Raw genomic sequence first — 24,809 nt, forward strand, 5'->3', positions numbered from 1 at the left:
TCATCCACTGTGACTCAAGTCAACCACTGTGACTCAAGTCAACCACTGTGACTCAGGTCACCTCCCTGTATGAAGCAAGATAGCCAGTGAACTGTACACTCGTTTGCATCAACCCCCCCCCCTCCCTTTAACCCTTTTCCCTCCCCCAAGCGACTGTAACAAAGTTAACAATAAAAGTCTGTCGTCCAAAAAAAACCCTCCACCCCCCAAAAAAAACCCTGGGCGAGTTGTATATAGACTACAGGTACACCAGATTCATCGACCGGTACTTGCAATTTTGCAATTGCTCCCTAAATTCAATTCTATTTTTTTTTTCCCCCATATTTTTTTCCCCGGCCCGGAGAATTTGAGCAGATGTACAATACATTTTTTATGAATGAATGTATCATAAAGAATATGTTATGAGCAATTGGAGAACCGTATGGTGTGTATATATATATATATATATATATATATATATATATATATATATATATATATATATATATATATATATATATATATATATATATATATATATATAGATAGATAGATAGATAGATAGATAGATAGATAGATAGATAGATAGAGAGAGAAAGAGATAGATAGATACAGAGAGAGAGAGAGAGAGAGAGAGAGAGAGAGAGAGAGAGAAACATTACCGAACCCAAGACTCGAACCCACGAAGATGTGACCCTGTGTGGGTTAATGCTGAGTCACGCTCAGTGTCTGTGTGTGTGTGTGTGTGTGTGTGTGTGTGTGTGTGTGTGTGTGTGTGTGTGTGTGTGTGTGCTGGAGCAGAAAATAGACAGATTTTTCGCTGAACGAAAAAGCAAGAAATGAGTGTGCAACACACACGAAACGAAGAAATGGGATAAACTGTACTGACCCAAATGTCGACCAATGATGGACGTTTCGTCTGGCTTATAAGCCGTCACACAAGACCTTATGGTAATCCTGGTATGGCACTATATTCCTGAAGCTATTTTTCAATGACTGGTTCTCCCTCGATCGTATCCCAGAATCTATCATACAATCAGAGGTAATTTATTCAGTAATGTAATCCATTCAGAAATTTATTCAGGGATTGCAGGAGATGAATTTTGAATTTGTTATTCTCAGAAAAAAGGAAAAATCTCCCTGAATATAAATTTTTGCCCGTAGTTTTCACCTGTAAAATTATATACATATATATATATATATATATATATATATATATATATATATATATATATATATATATATATATATATATATATATATATATATATATATATATATATATATATATGTAATGTGTGTGTGTGCATATGTGTGTGTGTGTGTGTGTGTGTATGTGTAGAGAAAGAGAGAGAGAGAGAGAGAGAGAGAGAGAGTGGGGGGGGTAAGAGAACCACCCACGTCCCTATGTAGTTCATCTATATTTTCCCATCAAGTGAAAAGGACATTTTTAAAACTCCTGGTCAAGGTGGCTGAAATCCTGGTCTAATATACCTGGCTCAGACCATTTCCCCTTTCCTGTTTACGACTCAAGACGCATATTCGACTCCATCATCTCCCGCAGGTGTTTATAGCTTCCGCTATAGCCCCAGACACAATCTATAATCGAAGCTAAATTGCACTCGCATTATATGGCCTGGCGACAGTATCTATAAAACCATAGCCCACAGAGCCGTTGGGTCGTGTTTCATATGGTCGATGTCTGGGTCAACGACGCTATGTCAGGATAGGCTGGTGTGTCAGAGGTAGTGAGGGATAAATAGTGCTATACTTTACCACTTGAGATCTATACAGTGCTAAAATTTTCTCCCATAGCTGTAAGTTTTTTGTCATAGGAATGGACTATTCGCCATTTCCCGCGTTAGCGAGGTAGCGTTAAGAACAGAGGACTGGGCCTTTGAGGGAATATCCTCACTTGGCCCCTTTTTCTGTTCCTTCTTTTGGAAAATTAAAAAAAAAACCAGAGGGGAGGATTTCCAGCCCCCCGCTCCCTCTCCTTTTAGTCGCCTTCTACGACACGCAGGGAATACGTGGGAAGTATTCTTTCTCCCCTATCCCCAGGGATGAATATGCATATACATATATATATATATATATATATATATATATATATATATATATATATATATATATATATATATATATATATATATATATATATATATATATATATATATATATATATATATATATATATATATATATATATATATATATATATATATATATATATATATATATATACACACACACAGGGAGAACGAAGAGTTCTGGCCGTATGTAATTCTAAGATAAGAGCTTAGTTCACTAGACGTCCGAGGAGAGAGAGGTTATGAAATAAGAAGCTATCCAATCAGCTTTGAGATGGGAGCTAAGTTTATATAACGTCTGTATACCATCATTTCCCAGTTATGGCCCAGAGTTGTGCCTGAGGGGCAAGCCTTGCTTGAGTGAGAGCCAGGCTGGAGAACCCACCGTACTACTGTATAAGGTATGCGATTTAAGGGAGATAAGGACACATATGGATGAACGACTCACTGGGGAGGAAATCGTATGTTAGAAAGCATTGAGTGAGGCACTGGAGCTGAGAAGAGATCTTTTCTCAGTTGAACGCCTCAGTCGAACGCACGTTCATACACACTCGCGTTCTCTGTGTGATGTCATAACTTTGATTTGCGTAATCGTTCATATACATTACTGTTGTGAAGTCAGAAATAGAGTCTCTGCTTATCATAGTCGATAAAGAAATCGTTAAAATTCATATCATTGTGAGAGAAACTGTATGATGTATATATATATATATATATATATATATATATATATATATATATATATATATATATATATATATATATCTCAAATATAACCGAAAGCTGTTCAAGACTATGTTATTCATTGAATAATGTGTTACAGCATAAGATACATATTCATTCTAACACGACCTAATTCATTGCCTATATCTCTACCCGGACGTTACGTGTAGTAGTGATGTTATGATAAAGATGAATAGATATCTATCTTACCATTTTTACCCACACTCTTATCCGTTCCCTTCCCCCCAAAAAATAGGAAGCCTTCTACCCGGTTGGAATTTTAGAACCATTCCAGAGAGGCTGGTAACTTCGCCCTAAAGTGGCAATAGAATATTCAACACACACTCTTTCTCACATTATTTCCAGGTTGAAAATATCACACTATCTCTCTTGCTCCCCTATATATGTATATATATATATATATATATATATATATATATATATATATATATATATATATATATATATATATATATATATATATATATATATATATATATATATATATATATATTCACATGTGTCTGTGGGTTGTTTGGGCCTTTCCTCGTCTGTTTCCTTGCGCTACCTCGCTGATGCGGGAGATGGCGATTAAGTACAAAATAAATAAAGATACAAAAATAACATCTTCACCGTCTTTCCTCTTCTCCTTACATTACACTAAACTTGCTATATCCATTTTCTATCATTCTAAGACCTCCTAACACACAGGTTACATTAAGACGATATAAGTAGACATAAGTAGATATAAGTAGATGTAAGTACCCACTGAATATAGCAGTCACGGCTTGTACACAAGAGGGAGTCCTGCATCTTCCCTTCAAGGTTTATCTTCTTCAGCAGGTGGTTGGCGCCTGGACCTTATCTTCGTACCCACCTGTGACACACCACTTAGTGGGAGGGTCGCGTGCAACAGCTGGTGCGCTGTGTGAGCTGAGAGCCAGGTACATTGAAAGGCGTGAGTACCAGCTGTTGAACAGCTTCTGTGTTCTCTGTACGATTGTGGCTTGTAGGTATAGACGGGATCTGTGTTATCTGTACGTCTGTGGCTTGTAGGTGTAGACGGGGTCTGTGTTATCTGTACGTCTGTGGCTTGTAGGTGTAGACGGGGTCTGTGTTGTCTGTACATCTGTGTCTTGTTGGTATAGACATGGTATGTGTTATCTGTACGTCTGTGGCTTGTAGATATAGACGGGGTCTGTGTTCTCTGTACGTCTGTGGCTTGTAGGTATACACGGGATCTGTGTTATCTGTACGCCTGTGGCTTGTAGATTTAGGCAAGGGCTGAATTATCTTGTATCATCTAGAAATTCCTTTGTCTCTTCTATGAAACAATTTATCCACTCCGCAACAAGCTTGACCTCGCCTGCCTGGTTGTGTAGCCGCTCACAAGCAGACACAAGAAAGCTACATAGCAGAGAGTGATAGCTCACGCCATACAGTCACTTGGTACAACTCTTCCATCTTTAACGGTCGGGTCGACAAACACCAGAAGGTCTTAGACTAACCCCTTCTACGTTTTCTTTCTCTTACTCTTCTAGACTAACCCCTTCTACGTTTTCTTTCTCCTCCTCTTCTAGACTAACCCCTTCAACGTTTTCTTTCTCCTCCTCTTCTAGACTAACCCCTTCTACGTTTTCTTTCTCCTACTCTTCTAGACTAACTCTTTCTCTTCCTCTTCTAGACTAACCCCTTCTACGTTTTCTTTCTCCTACTCTTCTAGACTAACCCCTTCTACGTTTTCTTTCTCCTACTCTTCTAGACTAACTCTTTCTCCTCCTCTTCTAGACTAACCCCTTCTACGTTTTCTTTCTCCTACTCTTCTAGACTAACCCCTTCTACGTTTTCTTTCTCCTACTCTTCTAGACTAACCCCTTCTACGTTTTCTTTCTCCTACTCTTCTAGACTAACCTCTTCTACGTTTTCTTTCTCCTACTCTTCAAGACTAACCTCTTCTACGTTTTCTTTCTCCTACTCTTCAAGACTAACCCCTTCTACGTTTTCTTTCTCCTACTCTTCTAGACTAACCCCTTCTACGTTTTCTTTCTCCTCCTCTTCTAGACTAACCCCTTCTACGTTTTCTTTCTCCTCCTCTTCTAGACTAACCCCTTCTACGTTTTCTTTCTCCTACTCTTCTAGACTAACCCCTTCTACGTTTTCTTTCTCCTACTCTTCTAGACTAACCCCTTCTACGTTTTCTTTCTCCTACTCTTCTAGACTAACCCCTTCTACGTTTTCTTTCTCCTACTTTTCATTCTTTTCTTTCATCTGAGATGGTTTACAACTGCAGCATTTTTTTTTCTTTTGCATTTTTTTTGCTCCTGTCGTGTCTGCCTGTATGAATGCAATAGTTATAAAAAGACCTTTTTACAACTATTCCTTTGGCTCTACGGTACGATCATTTTTCCTCTTTTCATACACGTCTACCTCGAGTCTCACTTCTGTGTCATCGCCTGGCAGGGGAGGGCTGGTACTTCCCCAGTAATAAGGTCCTTAGGGAAGATAGGAAACATACGATTGGATCCCTTCTCCCATGTCCTTAGCCCTTGTGGGATCCCTTAAGAGCAAGGGTTCTCAACCCTGGAAGACTCGACATGTGTTTGGAATCCTTTAATTACTATTTTGTTTATAACTGAGCCTTCCAGGGTACTCCACGCTCGTCAACATATACTTATTCTGATGTCATTGTCGACACTAAGTCTCCCCCTTTTCAATATCCATTTCTAAAAGGGTTGTTAAGTGTGAGTTACTCTAATTCTTTTTGATTTACTCAGTAGCTTTTCTTTATCCTCCCTCATTTATTCTCGTATTCTGTTGATTTAGCAAGTACGATAAATGAGCTGGTCTATTCGTGGAGAGGCCCGGGAAAACCTTGTATGCTGTGTTCTTCACTTCACAAAAACGGAAAAATGACCTTCGTTTACTTTCTCATTTCTCTCTATAAGATCCTCGCTTATTACCGTGTTGGATGGGCGTAATGCGAAGAGATAAGATAAGATAAGGTGATGATCACAGCTGATTACATCGACCGCATACTTTCCTATCCATCCTGACGCTGATAATAGAGATAAGAAATCACATATATAAGATAAGAAAAAAAACAAGTAAAGTTCGCCTTTTCCCACCCTTGAGAGAGAGAGAGAGAGAGAGAGAGAGAGAGAGAGAGAGAGAGAGAGAGAGAGAGAGAGAGAGAGAGAGAGAGAGAGTCGACACAGTCAGAAATCAGGCTTGAAGCAACGTGTAAAAAAAAAGGGAAAAAAGACTAGGAAAAAAGATTATATATATATATATATATATATATATATATATATATATATATATATATATATATATATATATATATATATATATATATATATATATATATATATATATATATATATATATATATATATATATATATATATATATATATAAAGAAGTCTTTCAACTGGCTAATCCATAGGTTGGTGTAAATCCTCCAAAAACTCTTTTGCGTCAGTGGGGCGCACGGTCAGGGAAGCTGGGAGCCTTAAAGAAGATAAAATGAAGGAATGAAACACACCGAAGTTTTCTGTGCTGGAGGGAATCCAAGCCTTTTTTCTGTTACCCCCCAGGGCCATTTCATGCCCCTGGTTGAACCCCTGACTCTTTCCCCTCGTCGGCCAAGGGGAGAGAAAAGTATAATATCATCTAAATACGCAAATTCGTAGATATCTGTTTTGCCAAAATGCGACACAGCTGAACACCAGTAATATCAAAGGTGACAGATGTTCTTCCTTCATTCAATTCAAAACAAAAGTCGACTCTGGGCAGCTTGAGGGTATATATATATATATATATATATATATATATATATATATATATATATATATATATATATATATATATATATATCTTTTTTTTCTTTTTTTTTTCTAATTTTTCAAAAGAAGGAACAGAGAAGGGGGCCAGGTGAGGATATTCCTTCAAAGGCCCAGTCCTCTGTTCTTAACGCTACCTCGCTAATACGGGAAATGGTGAATAGTTTGAATGAAAAAATATATATATATTCGTAACTTCCCTCACTCACAGCGCTCTGGAAAACCCCTCACCTCCAACCTGGCCCTTCAAACGAACCCCTCACCTCCAACCTGGCCCTTCAAACGAACCCCTCACCTCCAACCTGGCCCTTCAAACGAACCCCTCACCTCCAACCTGGCCCTTCAAACGAACGCCTCACCTCCAACCTGGCCCTTCAAACGAACCCCTCCCAAGTTCCTCTACTTCAACGGACCCATCCTCCAAGGACCACTGTATGGTGGGGTTGTAGTCACGGGTCTAGTGTTATCATAGCCAGCTGATGGAACCTCCATTGGCTTCAGTTTCAGTGTGGATTATTCATTGTGACGCAAGGAGGATCAATGTTACCTTAAGGTTGTGACGCAGGATGATAATTGTTACCTTAATCCTCGGATTATTCAGTGTGACGCAGGATGATAATTGTTAACTGAAGGCTCGGGTTATTCACTGTGACGCAGGATGATAATTCTTACCTTAATCCTCGGATTATTCACTGTGACGCAGGATGATAATTCTTACCTGAAGGCTTGGATTATTCACTGTGACGCAGGATGATAATTGTTAACTGAAGGCTTGGATTATTCATATAAACCAGAATGATTTATTACTGATAATTATAAACATTAATTATTCAACTGCTCGTCATCCAACAAAGCCATACTTCCCGAACTTCATGCAATATATCTCCGTTATCAATTGACTAACATTGGCACACGCAATTAACCTTAATTGTACGTAAATATCAAACCTTCGAGAGGATAGGAAAAAAATAGTGATGTTCGTTTTCAAGGAACACAGGATCAAATCCTCTTCCATCAGATCTAACTCCATGTTGTACCGTGTTGCAGCAGTTTCAGCCTAGATTGGAAGGCATTCTATCATAAGCCATGGCCAGAAATAGTATAAGATCCTTATCGAACGTCAAAGTTTCGTGATAACTGAAGGATGGAGAGTGAGGAAGAAGAGGATCTTTGATATATACTCTTAAAATGACGTGGTCATTTCCTTAATATTTAAGAGTAAGACTTGACTCTCTTGGTGAAACCCCTGAGGAGAGAATGTATAGGATGATGTATCAAACTGGAAATACTCTTAGTGGTAGGTATACAATGGTTCCTTTTCCTGATGAGAAGATAAAAGAAGTGTTTGTGTCTATAATGTTGTAGGGGATACGTGTGGTTTAGAAACGTAGACGAGATGAGTGAAGGATGTGTGAGGCGTGTGGTTTCTGATGGGTGTATGTATAGTGGAGTGCCTTTTGGAAGACTAACTTAAGAAGGTGGTTTAGTGAGTTTATTTAAGAGGATCTGTGATTCGAAGTTATCTGTGTGTGTGTCCCTCCTTGTAGTATTTTTCCTTACGTATACACAAGTAAAAAGTGTGGTGTACAGAATTGCATGCAACAGCACACACGTAGGAGAGACGAGGAGAAGTGTGGAGACAAGGACCATAGTGGCACATATCGAACAAGCATAGAGGCACAAACCATCAGCAAAGACTTGAACTGACGAACGAAAAGGACAACGAAAGCAGTCTCTACATTCTACCACATGACACCATCAACACAGTAGCTCCTACCTGTGGATAGTCGACAGCGGCATGGAGAGACAGAGAGGGTGGGAGGGAGGAGAGGACCTCGGTCAAATGCGTCCAGGGAAACCAAAAGGAGCTGAGTGATCGGGGCACGCCAAAGCGAACTGGGTACTTGATCCAACAGCATTGTGTATCACCCAGAGTAGGCCACATCCGTGTTATATTCTCGTGAAAGAGACAGAAGTCGAAATGTTTGGGGACTAAATCCTTCTCAGCGGATGGTTCCTCGTTGCAACGAGACTACTCATTCAGTGTAGACATGGGTTACAGGAACCTGTGGAAAGTCATGCTGAAGTAGTTATATACTGATTAAACATTGTTCTTATTATCTCTACGCCAGGATCTCCATTCCAGAGGCTCGGACAGATGCAAGGTTTTGCCACATACAGCAAGGACTCGAACCCGGGATCTCTGTGTGGTAGTTGGGAACGCAAACCGCTCGGTTATGATCATGGCCGACTGGTTAGCGTACTCTACTACCACGCAAAAGTCCCGGGTTCGAGTCCTTGCTGTTAAGGGGCATTGTGTGTTCTATGTTCATGTGATGTAGGCTTACGGTGCATGAAATACATTTCCTTGAAAAGAAACTTTGCCTTTTAAAAATATTTTCTGCTTCATTTGCTTTGTGTCAACAACAGAATTTTTGGCAGAAACCCACCAGTTGGCAACCCTTCTGTCTGGCAGTGGTGCCAACCGTGGGTGGGTCAAGCTCTCTCACGATTTGTTATTTCAGCGTTACAAACACCAGCCTATTTCTAAATCCCATTTTCTATATATTTTCTCCTTTTTTTTTTTGCACCTTTGCGATTTACGATGCACGTCAGGTGATGGTCCGGGTTTTTACATTATGCAAATTTACACTTGTATCTATTTACCTGTTTATTCATCTATCTATTCATTCATGTATCTATCTATTTTTAGATAATGCCCCCCCAAAGAAAATATACCAATGTCTCTAAGTGGACTTCAACCTCATAAATTACTTTTGAATGCAAATATGCAATTACTGAACACGTCTGGATGAAGTATGAGAGGGGCTTTGAAAGCATTTTCTTTACCACGAAGTAACGTAAGATACTTACGAAACTTGGTACAAACCTGAAATTGCGTTCTATAAACTACGATAATTATGTACGAAGTTATTTTGGTCGTGAAGATGACAACAACGTGAGGTTCGTGAAAATAAGAAAAAAAAAAAAAGTAAATGATACGATAAAAATGAATTTTGAATGAGGAGAAATACTGGTTATGTGAGATCCTGGGATTGAGTCAGATGTGTGTTGTCTCTCTCTCTCTCTCTCTCTCTCTCTCTCTCTCTCTCTCTCTCTCTCTCTCTCTCTCTCTCTCTCTCTCTCTCTCTCTCTCTCTCTCTCTCTCTCTCTCTCTCTCTCTCTCTCTCTCTCTCTCTCTCTCTCTCTCTCTCTCTCTCTCTCTCTCTCTCTCTCTCTCCCACATTTCGTCCACGTTAACATTTTGATAAGATTGAAAGAATGGCCTCGTGGTATCTAACGATATTCAAAAGATATATCTAATGATATTTAAAGGGATATGTATTTGTTTCTTCATCACTGACGAAAGCCTTTGACCCTTTCCTTCGAACTGGCTTATGCAAAATGGAATCCAAAAACACCGGGAACACCAATAATCTTTCCTTCCCTTGGCTGTGTGAGCCAACGATTGGGAATCTGATAAATGTTGTGTTTATGACTGACAGAGGATTCACGTGGCTTTATCTACCTCTACTAAATGTAGATTTACGATAGATATAAACCTAAAACGAGTGAATGTCTATTTTGCTTATCCCTTCTATGAAATCCTTCCGTATCAGCTGAGTTAACGTTTTTTTAGTAATGTTCCATTCACGAACCAGTTGTGTGTGTCAAACGAGCAGAAGGATATCCCCTTTTGAGGGCCTGAAAACAGGGTAGTAAGGACATCAGAGAAGAGTGAGGTTGACCCTGAGACGTGATAGTGCCCTCAGGGAACTGAGGATAATGTAGTGGGGCAATTCCAGTGGAGTCACATACACTGGAACCTCAAGACTGAGTGTATATGCTAAGGGACAGAGAGGCGTTTTCCTAGTGTGATCTCAGAGAAAGGAGTATGTTCTATGGGATCTGGTTGCAACACAGTTGGGTTATGAGTTCGGAATGTCTTTTGTAGGATCTGAGAGCCAGTTGGCTAGGATATCAAAGCTAGGAGTGTGTCCTGTGAGGCTTGGGAGTCACAGGAGCTAGGATATGGAGGGGAACCATGCGCTGAGGGAGTCATAGCTATTACGCTGGCGTATCTGATATGAGGGTGTGTGTGTGTGTGTGTGTGTGTGTGTGTGTGTGTGTGTGTGTGTGTGTGTGTGTGTGTGTGTGTACTGGAAGACCTGAACCCTACAGTGTGTGTGGGAAGTAAAGGTCAATAGACAGTAGATAAGTAGACAGTGTGCATGAACAGGTAGATTTACCCACCCACCCCACCTCGGCTCTCATGTTAGTAGGCGATAGATCCACTCCCTCAGTGTACGTGCCTTTGATTACCCGAAGGACAGTGCTTTATGTCTCATGACTCTCACGTTATACAGAAAGCTCATAAAGACATTACAGAGACAGCAACTGCATCATGTCATAGAATAAGATTATTTTTCTTCTGTATATTTCCTAAATATTAATATTTGATGTAAGGAGGGCGAGCTGTGGTTTCAGTGCAGGTAAACGTAACAGTTTGAGAATGGATGTGAACAGATGTGGTATTATTTCTTCGTCTGTTCGTCTCCTCCTCCTCCTCCTCCTCCTCCTTCTTCTCCTCCTCCTCCTCCTCCACCTTACCTTTCCCACCTCCCTCCCTTCAAGCTCCTCCTCTCCATTCCGATTCTCCTGCCTTCCCCACAGTTCTCTCTCCGTCTCCTCTCCTCTTCCTCCTCCTCCTCCTCTTCCTCCTCCTCCTCCTTTTCCTCCTCCTCCCCCCTCCCCCCTCTTCCCATGAGATGGGAGGGTTCAAGGGACTTGCATCCCATCCCATCCCACGCCAGCAATATCGAACGAGGTGACTTGGCCTGGCACCTGGTTAGGCTGCCTTCGGAAACGTTTTGCTCACACGGTGACGACCATGTGAGAGAGAGAGAGAGAGAGAGAGAGAGAGAGAGAGAGAGAGAGAGAGAGAGAGAGAGAGAGAGAGAGAGAGAGAGAGAGAGAGAGAGAGAGAGAGAGAGAGAGAGAGAGGGTGGTTTTGAGCCTGATCTGGCCGTGTAGACAGGAGTAGTTTGCCGTGGGTAATGAAGAGCTGTTGTGAGCTGGGGCTACAGGTGCACATGAGGGAGACGGAGACGAGGAGGAGGAGGAGGAAGGGGACGTGGTCAAGTCACACGGACGATGGCAAGATGGCAAAAAACAAAACGATATCGAATTCCCTAAAATGTATAAGTACTTAGGATTCTCCACGGAAAATATAAAGATCATGGGATTAGAAGATATTTCCAATGAGCGATGCGTAATTAGGGGGAAATATGAGAATAAGAAACATGGGTAAGAAAGTATATCAGTGGTACAATGAATGAAGGCGAATGAAGGAGAATGAAGTGAGAAGAATGCACTGCTGAGAACCATTAGATAAGGGAAAGAACCTATTGGATCTAGGTAATATCTAAGACTCTGGAAAACTATAAAGGATCAAAAAGAAAGACAAAACAAGAAACTGAATCTTATTCCCTTTAGATCCCTTGTTGTTTATAGTTCCAGATAGGTTTATCGGAAACCAATAATTCCGTTATTGAAACACCTGTCCAGTTAGTAAGTAGATCCTCACCAGGTAAACAGTTTAAATACGAACTATTCAGTGTGTTGATACGATTGTAGAGGAGACATAGTGTAGTATCGACCGACATGATCCCCTTCCTGGCACTGTACGAACCATCTCTCGTCATCTATACTTTCAAACACATGTCCCACTTCGTATTCAATGCTCCACAGAGGAGAGGAGTTCCCTCCCGAAGTAGGATCACATAGCCTTAGAGAGATATGCGGTGGTGTTGACTCGTTTTGCGCGGGAGGACGTAAGAAACCCTTATGTTGGCTTCGATGGCCCTTACCACTGAACACCACCCCAAGGCTATTTCATTCGGTGTTCTGTGTATGTAGTACAAGACCTGATGGTCTTTGAACGAGGCCATGGAGGACAGCCTAACATCCTGTACTGCTTATCGAAATGCAGGGAGTCACAGGATAGTAGATCAGTGGTGTTTATTTGCAGCGTTTACTTCCGTCTCTTGTCTGAATGGGGGGGAGTCTTGTGTTCATGGAGGGTGATTTCATTTTTATATACCAGTGATGTTCAGCGATGTTTTGTGCGTTTTTGGATGAGTCGATGTGGGTATATTTGGGGTTGATGTTTGAGGATGGTGTGTGTGTGTGTGTGTGTGTGTGTGTGTGTGTGTGTGTGTGTGTGTGTGTGTGAGGCATACGTCCTTGTTACGAAGCATTATAGATTGTGAGACGAAGTTTAATACACCTTATTCATAAGTCTTAACGGGGGTTTTTCAGAGGATAATAAGAAAGACCAAAACATGTTAGTGAGGTGCCCCTCCCACAACATTCTCTCTCTCTCTCTCTCTCTCTCTCTCTCTCTCTCTCTCTCTCTCTCTCTCTCTCTCTCTCTCTCTCTCTCTCTCTCTCTCTCTCTCTCTCTCTCTCTCTCTCTCTCTCTCGTCGTCACACACATTTTATCTTTTTTTTTTCCCCCTTTCACCTTTCCTTTTACACGTCAAATTATTATTCCAATCCCGTTTTTTAATATACCTCTCCAACAGGGTGTTCCCATTTTTTTTTTTTTCTTTTCCAGGTCATGCAGAAATCATTTTTTGACGGAGTTTGTGGGAAATTCCTCTCTCTCTCTCTCTCTCTCTCTCTCTCTCTCTCTCTCTCTCTCTCTCTCTCTCTCTCTCTCTCTCTCTCTCTCTCTCTCTCTCTCTCTCTCTCTCTCTCTCTCTCTCTCTCTCTCTCTCTCTCTCTCTCCGAAAGAGCCACCCATTTCTACTATAAACACACATGACAGCATTCTCTCATTTTCTTCTCCCAGAATGAAATACGCGACATATATATATATATATATATATATATATATATATATATATATATATATATATATATATATATATATATATATATATATATATATATATATATATATATATATATATATATATATATATATATATGTATATATATATATATACTTCATGTTCCGTGCTATCCTTTCAAACACATTCCAATTCCCCTTCTTGCATGAGTTAACCCCTTGATCTTCTATATTTCCGCATCGTATAGGATTGTATTAATACAGCCTTTACTCCCTGTGTAAACGTCTATACAGCATTCGAATCTACAATATAATTGCCTAGGAATAAGTCACTCGTTAGGTATTGGAGTTAACACACTTGATGGTTAGGTCTGTGACGAAGAGGCAACTCTTGTTTGACACGATTATGTTGATCTCGTATTAGACTATTCTGTCTTCTGAGGATTTTTCTCCTATTTTGACCCAGCTGGTCAAAACTAGCCGATTAAACAGCCGGTTGTACTATGTCAATTAGACCAGCAGAATGACAGACAGATGGACAGAAGTATACATATATTTGCAGTGATATTTCAAATATACACATATGTATGATATATAGGAATAATTATTAGTTGGGTTTTTAAGTGTATGTATTGCCTGAGGATTGGCGGAATGCATGTATGGTGCCACTGTGTTCAAATTCCAGGGGTATAGGTTAGATGAGTGTACCTGGCAACTTGTATAAGGGAGTAGAGATTGAGAGGATGATGGTTCGTCAGAGGACCTGGCTTGGGAGGAGCGGTGTGACTTCGGGAGTGGTAGAGGACGTGTGGATCCCTGATGTTTGCTTTGAATTACTTGTGTTGAGAGACACAGACGGATTTCTCTGTGGCACATATTGTTATGGTGATGCTTTGTTGAACATGTTATGGATATATGGTATTAGAGTAAAGCTACTGGAAGTAAGGATGAACGTCGTCGAGAGGGTAAAGCATATGTGCGAGTTGGAAGACAGGAGAGTGAGTGGTTCCAGGTGAAAGGAGGTGTGCTGTAGGGGTGTGTGATGTCACCATGGCTGTTTGGTTTGTTTAGTGATTGGATGGCGATGGAGGTAAATGCGAGGTTCTTGGAGAGAGGGACAGGTCTGTAGTACGTCAGGAGTGTCGGGGGCCTGAGAGGTGAATCAGTTGCTGTTTGCTGATGACACTGCTCTAGTGGTAGGTTCGAGTGAGAAACTGCAGAATCTGGTATCTGAATTTGGTGGGGTGTGTGAAAGGATAAAGTTCAAAGTAAATATGAATATGAATATGATTATTGGGTTTAACTGTGGAGAGAGACAGGTCAGCTGGAGTATCATTCTCAATAAAGGTAATATGAGGAGCTGGATTGTTTTAGATACCTGGTTGGGGACATTGCAAAGGATGGAACCGTGGGAGCTGAGGTGATTCACAGAGTGAGTTAGAAGGGTAAGGTCGTGGGAGTGTTGAGGAGTGTGAGCAAAAAGAGGTACCTGTCTGTGAGGGTAAAAGACAAGTAGAGTGTTTGACGGTATAGCGATCCCGACGGCGCTGAATGGATGCGAGGCGTGGGCCCTAGATCAGAAAGTGTGGAACAGGGTGGATGAGTTGGACATAGGTATCTATGAGGACAATAGATGCTGTAAAAAGTATGATCGACTAAGAAATGATAGGGTAAGAAGAAAGTATAGTAAGAAGAGGAGTACATATATATATATGAGAGAGCTGAAATTAGCGTGCTGAAATGGTTTGGACATATGGAGAGGATGATTGAAGAGGGGATGTCTAAGAGGGTGTACATATTGAAAGTGGAGGGACCAAGAAAAATAGAGACAGAGGAGGAAGGAAATGGTTAGAGTGAAAGATGCTTTGAGGTATCGGGGCCCCTGAACATGCAGGAGGGTGTGAGGCGCGCACGGCACAAAGCAAATTGGACCAATGTGGTACATAGAGGCGACGTTTTTTCACTGGGATGAACCAGAGGATGTGAGGATCTGTGGGAGCTTGGGTTTGGTCCATTGTACATACGTTTTTATCTTTTGGCCCACCATACATCACATCCACAAAACGCTGTTGGGTCTAACATACCATTCAACATACCTACCTTTGCCCTCCTAGACAATGGCCTCTCTGCCCCACACACACACACACACACACACTCCTCGGTGTGTGTGTGTGTGTGTGCCTAGGGAACCAAGAGTGTATGAATTCTTCATCTCTAAAGGAGAACTAATCATTCCTGGTTGTGATTAGAAGACCATCTACCAGTAATCGGGTCGTCGGGTTCTGCCTGGCTGAACTCCACCGACTCCATTACAGCGATAGCATTAATTTGTCACTAAAGCTGGCCTGACATGTAATTAAACCCGTCGTAATTATGTCTCCTGATTAACGGAGGCAACGGCTGTTTACGGCTTTGTGATCATATCTTCAATATTCTCTTAGCGAAACAGGATTCTAATTAATGATCATAAATTCCACGTCAAGAGATTTTTTTCTCTCTCTTTTTTTTTTGTATCTTTTTTGTTGAGATTTTTTTCTTTTATGTCGTTTTTTGTTGAGATTTTCTATTTTTTGTATGGTTTTTTATTGAGATTTTCTATTTTTTTGTATCGTTTTTTGTTGAGATTTTCTCTTTTTTTTGCTTTATATTCTCTTTTGACCTTACATTTGCACGTCGATGGTGTATTCTCCCCCCACTAGCGCTTCCGTCGATCCATATCAGTGTTAATGTAGCCATAATGTATAGGGAGGGAAGGAGGTGGAGGAGGGAACACACTTTCTTTCCACCTCCTCATTGCAACTCGAACTCTTCCCCCAAAGCCCTGCAGGAGGAGGGCGTAATGGATCGCCCATATTCAAGGAGTGAGTGGTCCCCTTCATCCCGCTCCAACAGACCCTCCAGGGCAGGGCCGGGAGTGGGTCTTTAAGTATAGCCTTGGAATGGGTCTAAGACCCCCCCCCCCCCACGAACCTCCACAAGAAGGGTTGGCCTCTTTACAGAAGGGGGACGCAAACAGCAACACACCATAAGGTCCTCTCGACAGACCTTTTTGGGGGTTGGGGTGGGGGGTAGGTCTTCTTTCGACGGACCATAGAGCATTTTTGATACACCATTAGGTCTTCTGGACAGACCATTTGGACCCCATAAGACCTTTGCATAGACCACTGGGTATATTTTTTCAGACCAATGGTTGTTGGAGACTTTACTTTTGTTCATATATGTTTAAAGACACAACATCCCTAAATGTTTTTAAGGTTTTAAGTAAGCCTTTTAGGTAGACTTGTACCAGAACCTTACAAATGACTATAGCATGATAACATTCCTATATCTATATAATACCGACAACTTTTTTTTCTCATTAATCATCATTTTATCATTATGACAACAGACTTCTTCTACGGTAGTAATATCGTACACCAAATTATCAAACTACAGTGAAAGTACTTCAGTATTAGCTGCTGTAGTCTCAGTTGGAGCATAAAGTAGTTTGGTACTTTATGGAAGGAGAGAGAGAGAGAGAGAGAGAGAGAGAGAGAGAGAGAGAGAGAGAGAGAGAGAGAGAGAGAGAGAGAACATGAACACGCCCACGTACGACAAGCTGTAAGAAATTTGGCAGCGCTGGCTCTTAACAGCCAATGATAATGAGAGCGGACCGAGCCAAACAATAGAGTCTGGAACATTGATCAGTTTCCACATAAATGAGGAAAATGAAAATATATCTAAAGAATATCAAGCATTTGATCTTCAGCAAAGGTATTGATGATAGATTCACAAGGTAACTTTCAAAGCATTGCTGCAAGTATGGGCCACCAAAGATACAAAGGAATACAAAGGAATACAAAGGAATATAGAGGAATACGAAGGAATACAGAAGAATATGAAGGAATACAGAAGAATACGAAGGAATACAGAGGAATACGAAGGAATACAGAGGAATACGAAGGAATACAGAGGTATACGAAGGAATACAGAAGAATACGAAGGAATACAGAGGAATACGAAGGAATACAGAGGAATACGAAGGAATACAGAAGAATACGAAGGAATACAGAAGAATACGAAGGAATACAGAAGAATACGAAGGAATACAGAAGAATACGAAGGAATACAGAGGAATGCGAAGGAATACAGAGAAATACAAACACAGAGACGAGCGTAACTTTTCGAATCACGAAAACTTGTACAGGTCGAAGCTTACTTGACTCCCACTAAACTTAACACAATATAAAGTTCTGGAAATTGTTGCCTCAGAATAAAGTTTTAAATGTAAGGCAATTTGAGTTTAAAATGACGCCAGTTTGTTCTATTCTGACAACGTCGGCCACCAGGGGGTAAATCTTATATGTGATAATTTAACACGAAAATGTTTTGTGTGCGCGGAGAGATATGTAAAACTCAGCTCATATTCACAGTGTTTCATGATGTATGGTTGAGAAGACCAGGGAGAAGACGATGTATGAAAGCAGTAATTGTAAGTATAAGATATATGAAAGCAGTGATTGTAAGTAAAAGGTATATGAAAGCAGTGATTGTAAGTATATAATCAAAGAAATAAGTAAGAATTAACGTGTGCCGGTACATAAGTAATCACACTTTATGATAGATGACATTAAATGCATCTATGCATATAGTCCTTGTGGAGACATAACTACATATTTACTAGATTATCAACTGGTGGTAAGGACAGTCTGCGCTGTTAGACACGTCTTGATAGAAACCTTTCCCTCTCCAAATCACTTAGAAATCCACGCTGAAATATGTTTTCTGAATCTAGTCATGGTGTCTATCCATTGAGAGGCGATACCTGCTTCAAAGCTCAGAGGTCCTGCGCTCTATAGCTGATTAATTCAAACACTTCCCTTTGACCTTCTGATTCGGTGTGTATCTCCAATTCTGCTTTTCAGAAGGATTAAGTGAGCGTTCTTTTAAGATATGCTGAAGGAAACGATGAACTTTGGTGGTATGAAGACACCATCTTACAATTTCACAGACAGACAGAAAGACACAGAACACACACACACACACACACACACACACACACACACACACACACACACACACACATAAACACAGGCACATGCATTACTTAAAAACATGTTTATGCAATTCACCAACTCTCTAAGACACTAGTAGGTTCCCAAGCACCCAGAAACACACACACACAAAGTGTCTGGACTTTAGAAAATAGAATGAATATCAAAGTCTCGTTGGAGTGAGTGACTATGGAGATTAATGAGAAAGAGCATTTACTGTAATTAGCGTGAGAGACGATATGGTAAGTCTTGTGGCACACGACAACCTGTGTTCGAATGGCACTACGGAAATGACGCCAGAGCTTCGAGGAAATGGCAGACAGGATCTGAATGGCACAAGGAGACGGTGGCAGGGCATAAGGCACCGTGGCAATATGTGTACAAGTGCCATAAGGGGGACTATGGCAAAGCTAATGGTATATAAGATGAGGCTCTGACACATGCAATCGAAAAATACATTTTTAATAGCCTTCTTACAGTGAATTTTATAGTAACCTTTAACTATTGTATATGTAACCTAAATATTTTTCATTAAATCTCTTCCTTCTTCCCTGTCTTGTATCTGTCCTCTGCCCCTTTGATCAAGTGGTCGTAAGGTTCTACACTGTATAATGACTGTACAGAGAGCATTATTCATTATACAGTGTATGTGAAGAAGGGGAGAACTGAATGGCCTTGAGCTGGGGGCATTAGTGAGTTCTAAATTTGATTTATTTTTTCGATTTTTTTAATGTCATCTGTGAAAGTTGTAACTTACATCATATTGTCTGATGCTTCCAATGTCAAATATAGTCTTAACGAGCAATGTATAAACAGGAATTCGGAGAAATTGGAAGTATATGATTTGTTCAAAGTTACTGTAACATACAACGAAATCTTCTTCAACGATCGCCTTCGGAAAGTGAATCTTCTTTTGTGACGTCTTTCGAAGTTTCGAAGTCATTATTTTTTTCCTCAAAAGATCTTTTGTGTTATATGCTGTTGAGGGGAATACAATAGAACCATGAGTCTGTATAAGACTCCAGTGCAGAGAGTGGGAGCCTGGGAGAGGCTGTACCTCTCCCTGGGACTCACTCACTCATTCACTAACTCACTCACTCACTTACTCATTCACTTACTCATTTACTCATTCACTCACTCACTCACGCACTCACTCATTCACTCAGCTACTCACTTACTCATTCACTCACTCACTCACTTTCATTCACTCACTCACTCACATTCATTCACTCACTCACTCATTTACTCACTCTCTCATTCATTCACTGACTCACTCACTTAATAATTCACTCACTCATTCATTCATTCACTCACTCACTTACTCATTCACTCACTCATTCACTCACTCATTCACTCACTCATTCACTCACTCACTCTCCCAAAGTTGATACAGTCAGCAGTAGGCACCTCGTCTCACATCCTTGGCCAAACCTTCGACCAAGACGTACTTCTTGGCCTCTTTGCATCTATACCTATGAAAACTACCCATATATCTCATTGAAAATAATACTTACCCCTTCATTTATGTAGGATTAAATACCATCAGTTATGATACAACTACAAGTTCCAAAAAAGAGAGAGTTCGAATCTGAGAAGAATACAATTGTAATAGGTTTTTTTGGTGAGAGTTGGAAGGAAAAGATTTTTGTCAACGCGAGTCGCTTCTCTCTCTCTCTCTCTCTCTCTCTCTCTCTCTCTCTCTCTCTCTCTCTCTCTCTCTCTCTCTCTCTCTCTCTCTCTCTCTCTCTCTCTCTCTCTCTCTCTCTCTCTCCCGCCTGCGAGTGAGGTCCTTGTCAGTCAGTTCAAGGAGTGAGTTGTGGTCTGTTGGAGACACACTCTCTCCCTCTCTCTCTCTCTGTACCTAACATTTCTCGTGACGAGGGAGTGGAAAAATATCCCAGAGACCGACCCGGGTACAGATACAAGACGCATGTGTAACTACGTGGTCTTCCACTGGCGCCAATTCGCTTAGATTTCAAGGATTTTGCGGGTGTCTTACACACACACACACACACACACACACACACACACACACACACGCACACACACACACACACATACAGCAGTTGCGTCAGTAGAATAAGCAGATATTGTGGCATCATTATCATTATCATTACCATTAGTATCGTTATCAATATTCTAGTTCTTTCTTTTACTTATACTTGATCGCCGTTTCCCGCGCTAGTGAGGTACCGCCAGGTACAGACGAGGAGAGGACTTCTTCCCTCACGTCCATTCTCTGGCTGTCTTGTGTAATGCCCCAAAACCAAAGCCCCCAATCCACAGCCCTTTCTGTAGCTTACTCTGGGTGTTTCATGTGCCCTGATTCAGTCAACTGACGGCACGTCGCCCCCTGTATACCACGTCATTCCAAATCATTTTATTCCATGACAGTCTCTTTCATTGCATGCTTCCATCAGATCATACATATGTGGTCTTACACAATATTAGGGGCACTGCATCCCTTATTCCATAAGGAGATGAAAAAACTCATAAGCTAAGAAATATCATTTAAAATCCTTTCTTAAAAAAGAAAAAAGAAAAACTAGTGTCCATGCTCTTCACTATCGAAAGACAGCAATCACAGACCTCTTCGTGCATCATAGATCAATGAGATGTTCCACAAGTCCAATTCCTAGGCCTATGTACATACCCTAGTGTCCTTTGCTTAGGACATCATTACACTCTAGAGCCTTAAAGATGTCTCCTAAGTCAACCCTTAGACACGGGGACATGGAGGAAGCCAGAGGTAAACAACTTAAAGGATATCAACCAACGTGTGCAAGGTTTCCTTACTGCAAGCATCTGTTGAAGCTGAACCTGCACCTTGGTGCCCAGATGTTATCATCTGGCCTGTAATGATCAAGTAACCGCAGCTGGAGCAGCTCCGAAGTGCCGATAAAAGAAGGAAATGTTCCGATATCAAGAAAATAACAAGAAAAAAACAAAAATCCCTCGCTCGTAAGGAAGGAAAAATGTACAGCAATAGCTGAAGATTAGAAAAGAGGCAAGATAGAAAATCTAATCGAGAAATATAAAGAAGAAGAGCAAAATGTTCATACCAAAGAGTTTGTCCCTCTGAAATACAGTCATGCACGTGAATACAGTCATACCCGTGAATACAGTCATACGCGTGAATACAGTCACACACGTGAATACAGTCACACACGATGGAGAGTGTGGTAGATGCCTCGTCTCCCACTGGTTTATGGCGACGCCCTGAGAGCTACAGATGTTCCTGCTGCTTGTGACGTCTGCTGATGATGTGTGGGCCCTTCACCACAGGGGCAGTAGGGGACGGAGTGGGGAGGTGGGTGGAGGTGAAGGGTGAGAGTGTTGGTGAGAATGTAGGTTGGTCGACAAAGAAGGAGGTGGAGAAAATGGAATGTAGGCAGCAATATATATATATATATATATATATATATATATATATATATATATATATATATATGAGAATTGAGAGAGAGAGAGAGAGAGAGAGAGAGAGAGAGAGAGAGAGAGAGAGAGAGAGAGAGAGAGAGAGAGAGAGAGAGAGAGAGAGAGAGAGAGAGTTTTCCTCTCCTGCTATTCCATTTTTTTAACATAGTTATTACATAAATGAAATATGCAGATTGCTGAGGCTTGAGCAGGAACAGGGAGAGAAAACGTGGGCAGACAGGGTACTAGCAGTCCCTCACCATATAGCTATGTTGAGGCGCTGAAAGAGAACGTTGGCTGGTGCGTCGCCCCTTGTGTATCATACTCCTCTCGTCCATCAATCCTGTGGTATAGGATGACTTATTTTTTTTGGCATATCTTTTCCTTAACAAGTTTCTTGCATGATTTCCCCTTACGTCTTGTGTTTGCTCTTACCTTACGTCTCTCTCTCTCGAACTCTTCACTGACCACCTCATCAATCTGTTTTAGAAACTGTAAGGTTATGATCGGGTCACTCACTATTCTTCTCTCTTTCAAGGAGGGCAAATCTAAAACGTTTAGCTGGGCTCTATAACTTAGCTCTCTTAATTCTGCTACCATCTATGTGTGTGTGTGTGTGTGTGTGTGTGTGTGTGTGTGTGTGTGTGTGGTCCCTCCTTCACGCTGGCCTTCTCTCCATCAGTAAACAAACCACGAAAATCCCACATGAATGAGTAAACTCTCACTGTTCTTCCCAAAGACCAAATTATACGTATGTCTGCAGACTAGCCATTTTCTTTGAAGCAAGAATTTGATAAGAAAAAAAACGTAGCTCTTTTAAGGGGACACTTAGATAGAAGTTAGACTCCATTGTATATGTCGCATCCATCTCGACCTGGATCCCCCCCACAACAACCCCGGTTCTTAGGCTATAAGTACACTTGGGTAGCGGCTGTCATGCAGCCACACTAACATTAGTAACCCACTCTCCCCTTCCTCAACCTCTACACCCCCAGTGTGCTAAGCCTACACTGACACTTCGAACCCCCCATTCGCTGATACCCTCCCGAGTTCCTGCACCACAGTGCACTAGGCCAGACGCTGCTGCCTTATCGTCGGATTGGCATCAGGTTTGATCCTCCCTCACAGAAAACGATAACTTGATTAACATGTTAATATATGCCTCCAGACGTAACAACCTCACGAGGATATATCATGCCGAGGTGTGTAGAGGAAGATATATCATGCCTATGTGTGTGGACGTGGGTATATCATGCCGAGGTGTGTGGAGGAAGATATATCATGCCAAGGTGTGTGTGGACGTGGGTATATCATGCCTATGTGTGTGGACGTGGGTATATCATGCCTATGTGTGTGGAAGAGGGTATATCGTGCCTATGTGTGTGGACGTGGGTATATCATGCCTATGTGTGTAGAAGAGGGTATATCATGCCGAGGTGTGTGGAAGAGGGTATATCATGCCTATGTGTGTGGAAGAGGGTATATCATGCCTATGTGTGTGGACGTGGGTATATCATGCCTATGTGTGTGGACGTGGGTATATCATGCCGAGGTGTGTGGAGGAGGATATATCATGCCTATGTGTGTGGACGTGGGTATATCATGCCTATGTGTGTGGAAGAGGGTATATCATGCCTATGTGTGTGGAAGAGGGTATATCATGCCTATGTGTGTGGAAGAGGGTATATCATGCCTATGTGTGTGGACGTGGGTATATCATGCCTATGTGTGTAGAAGAGGGTATATCATGCCGAGGTGTGTGTGGAAGAGGGTATATCATGCCGAGGTGTGTGGAGGAGGATATATCATGCCTATGTGTGTGGACGTGGGTATATCATGCCGAGGTGTGTGGAGGAAGATATATCATGCCAAGGTGTGTGTGGACGTGGGTATATCATGCCTATGTGTGTGGACGTGGGTATATCATGCCTATGTGTGTGGAAGAGGGTATATCGTGCCTATGTGTGTGGACGTGGGTATATCATGCCTATGTGTGTAGAAGAGGGTATATCATGCCGAGGTGTGTGTGGAAGAGGGTATATCATGCCGAGGTGTGTGGAGGAGGATATATCATGCCTATGTGTGTGGACGTGGGTATATCATGCCTATGTGTGTGGAAGAGGGTATATCATGCCTATGTGTGTGGAAGAGGGTATATCATGCCTATGTGTGTGGAAGAGGGTATATCATGCCTATGTGTGTGGACGTGGGTATATCATGCCTATGTGTGTGGAAGAGGGTATATCATGCCGAGGTATGTGCAAGAGATTATATCATGCCGAGGTATGTGGAAGAGGGTATATCATGCCGAGGTGTGTGGAAGAGGGTATATCATGCCGAGGTGTGTGTGGAAGAGGGTATATCATGCCGAGGTGTGTGGAAGAGGGTATATCATGCCGAGGTGTGAGGACGTGGGTATAATTTGCCAAGGAACGTTGGTACACGTGATATCAAATGCCGTGGAAGATAGTGAGAGAGTTCTCTTCTCTCACATAGAAAGACAGACAGACGGACAGACAGATAGACAGACAGACAGACAAATAGAGAAACAGACAAACATAAGAACAGACAAAATAACTTTAGTAATAAAAAAAGAAAGTATAATAGTAGAAAAATGGACATTTACAGACAGACAAATTTTGACCCAATCATACCAGAAAGACTTAACTCCACCACAGCATGTCTTCCTCCACCACAGCATGTCTTCCTCCACCACAGCATGTCTCCCTCCACCACAGTATGTCTTCCTCCACCACAGCATGTCTTCCTCCACTTGCTTCACGTAGGGAGTCTTCCTTCCTCTACATCTCCCTCACCCAGAATCCTGACATCTCCATTTCCCTAACCTCCACCACAAAAGCAACATCCA

Source organism: Panulirus ornatus, chromosome 42, assembly GCF_036320965.1.
Source record: "Panulirus ornatus isolate Po-2019 chromosome 42, ASM3632096v1, whole genome shotgun sequence".
Classification (NCBI taxonomy): domain Eukaryota; kingdom Metazoa; phylum Arthropoda; class Malacostraca; order Decapoda; family Palinuridae; genus Panulirus; species Panulirus ornatus.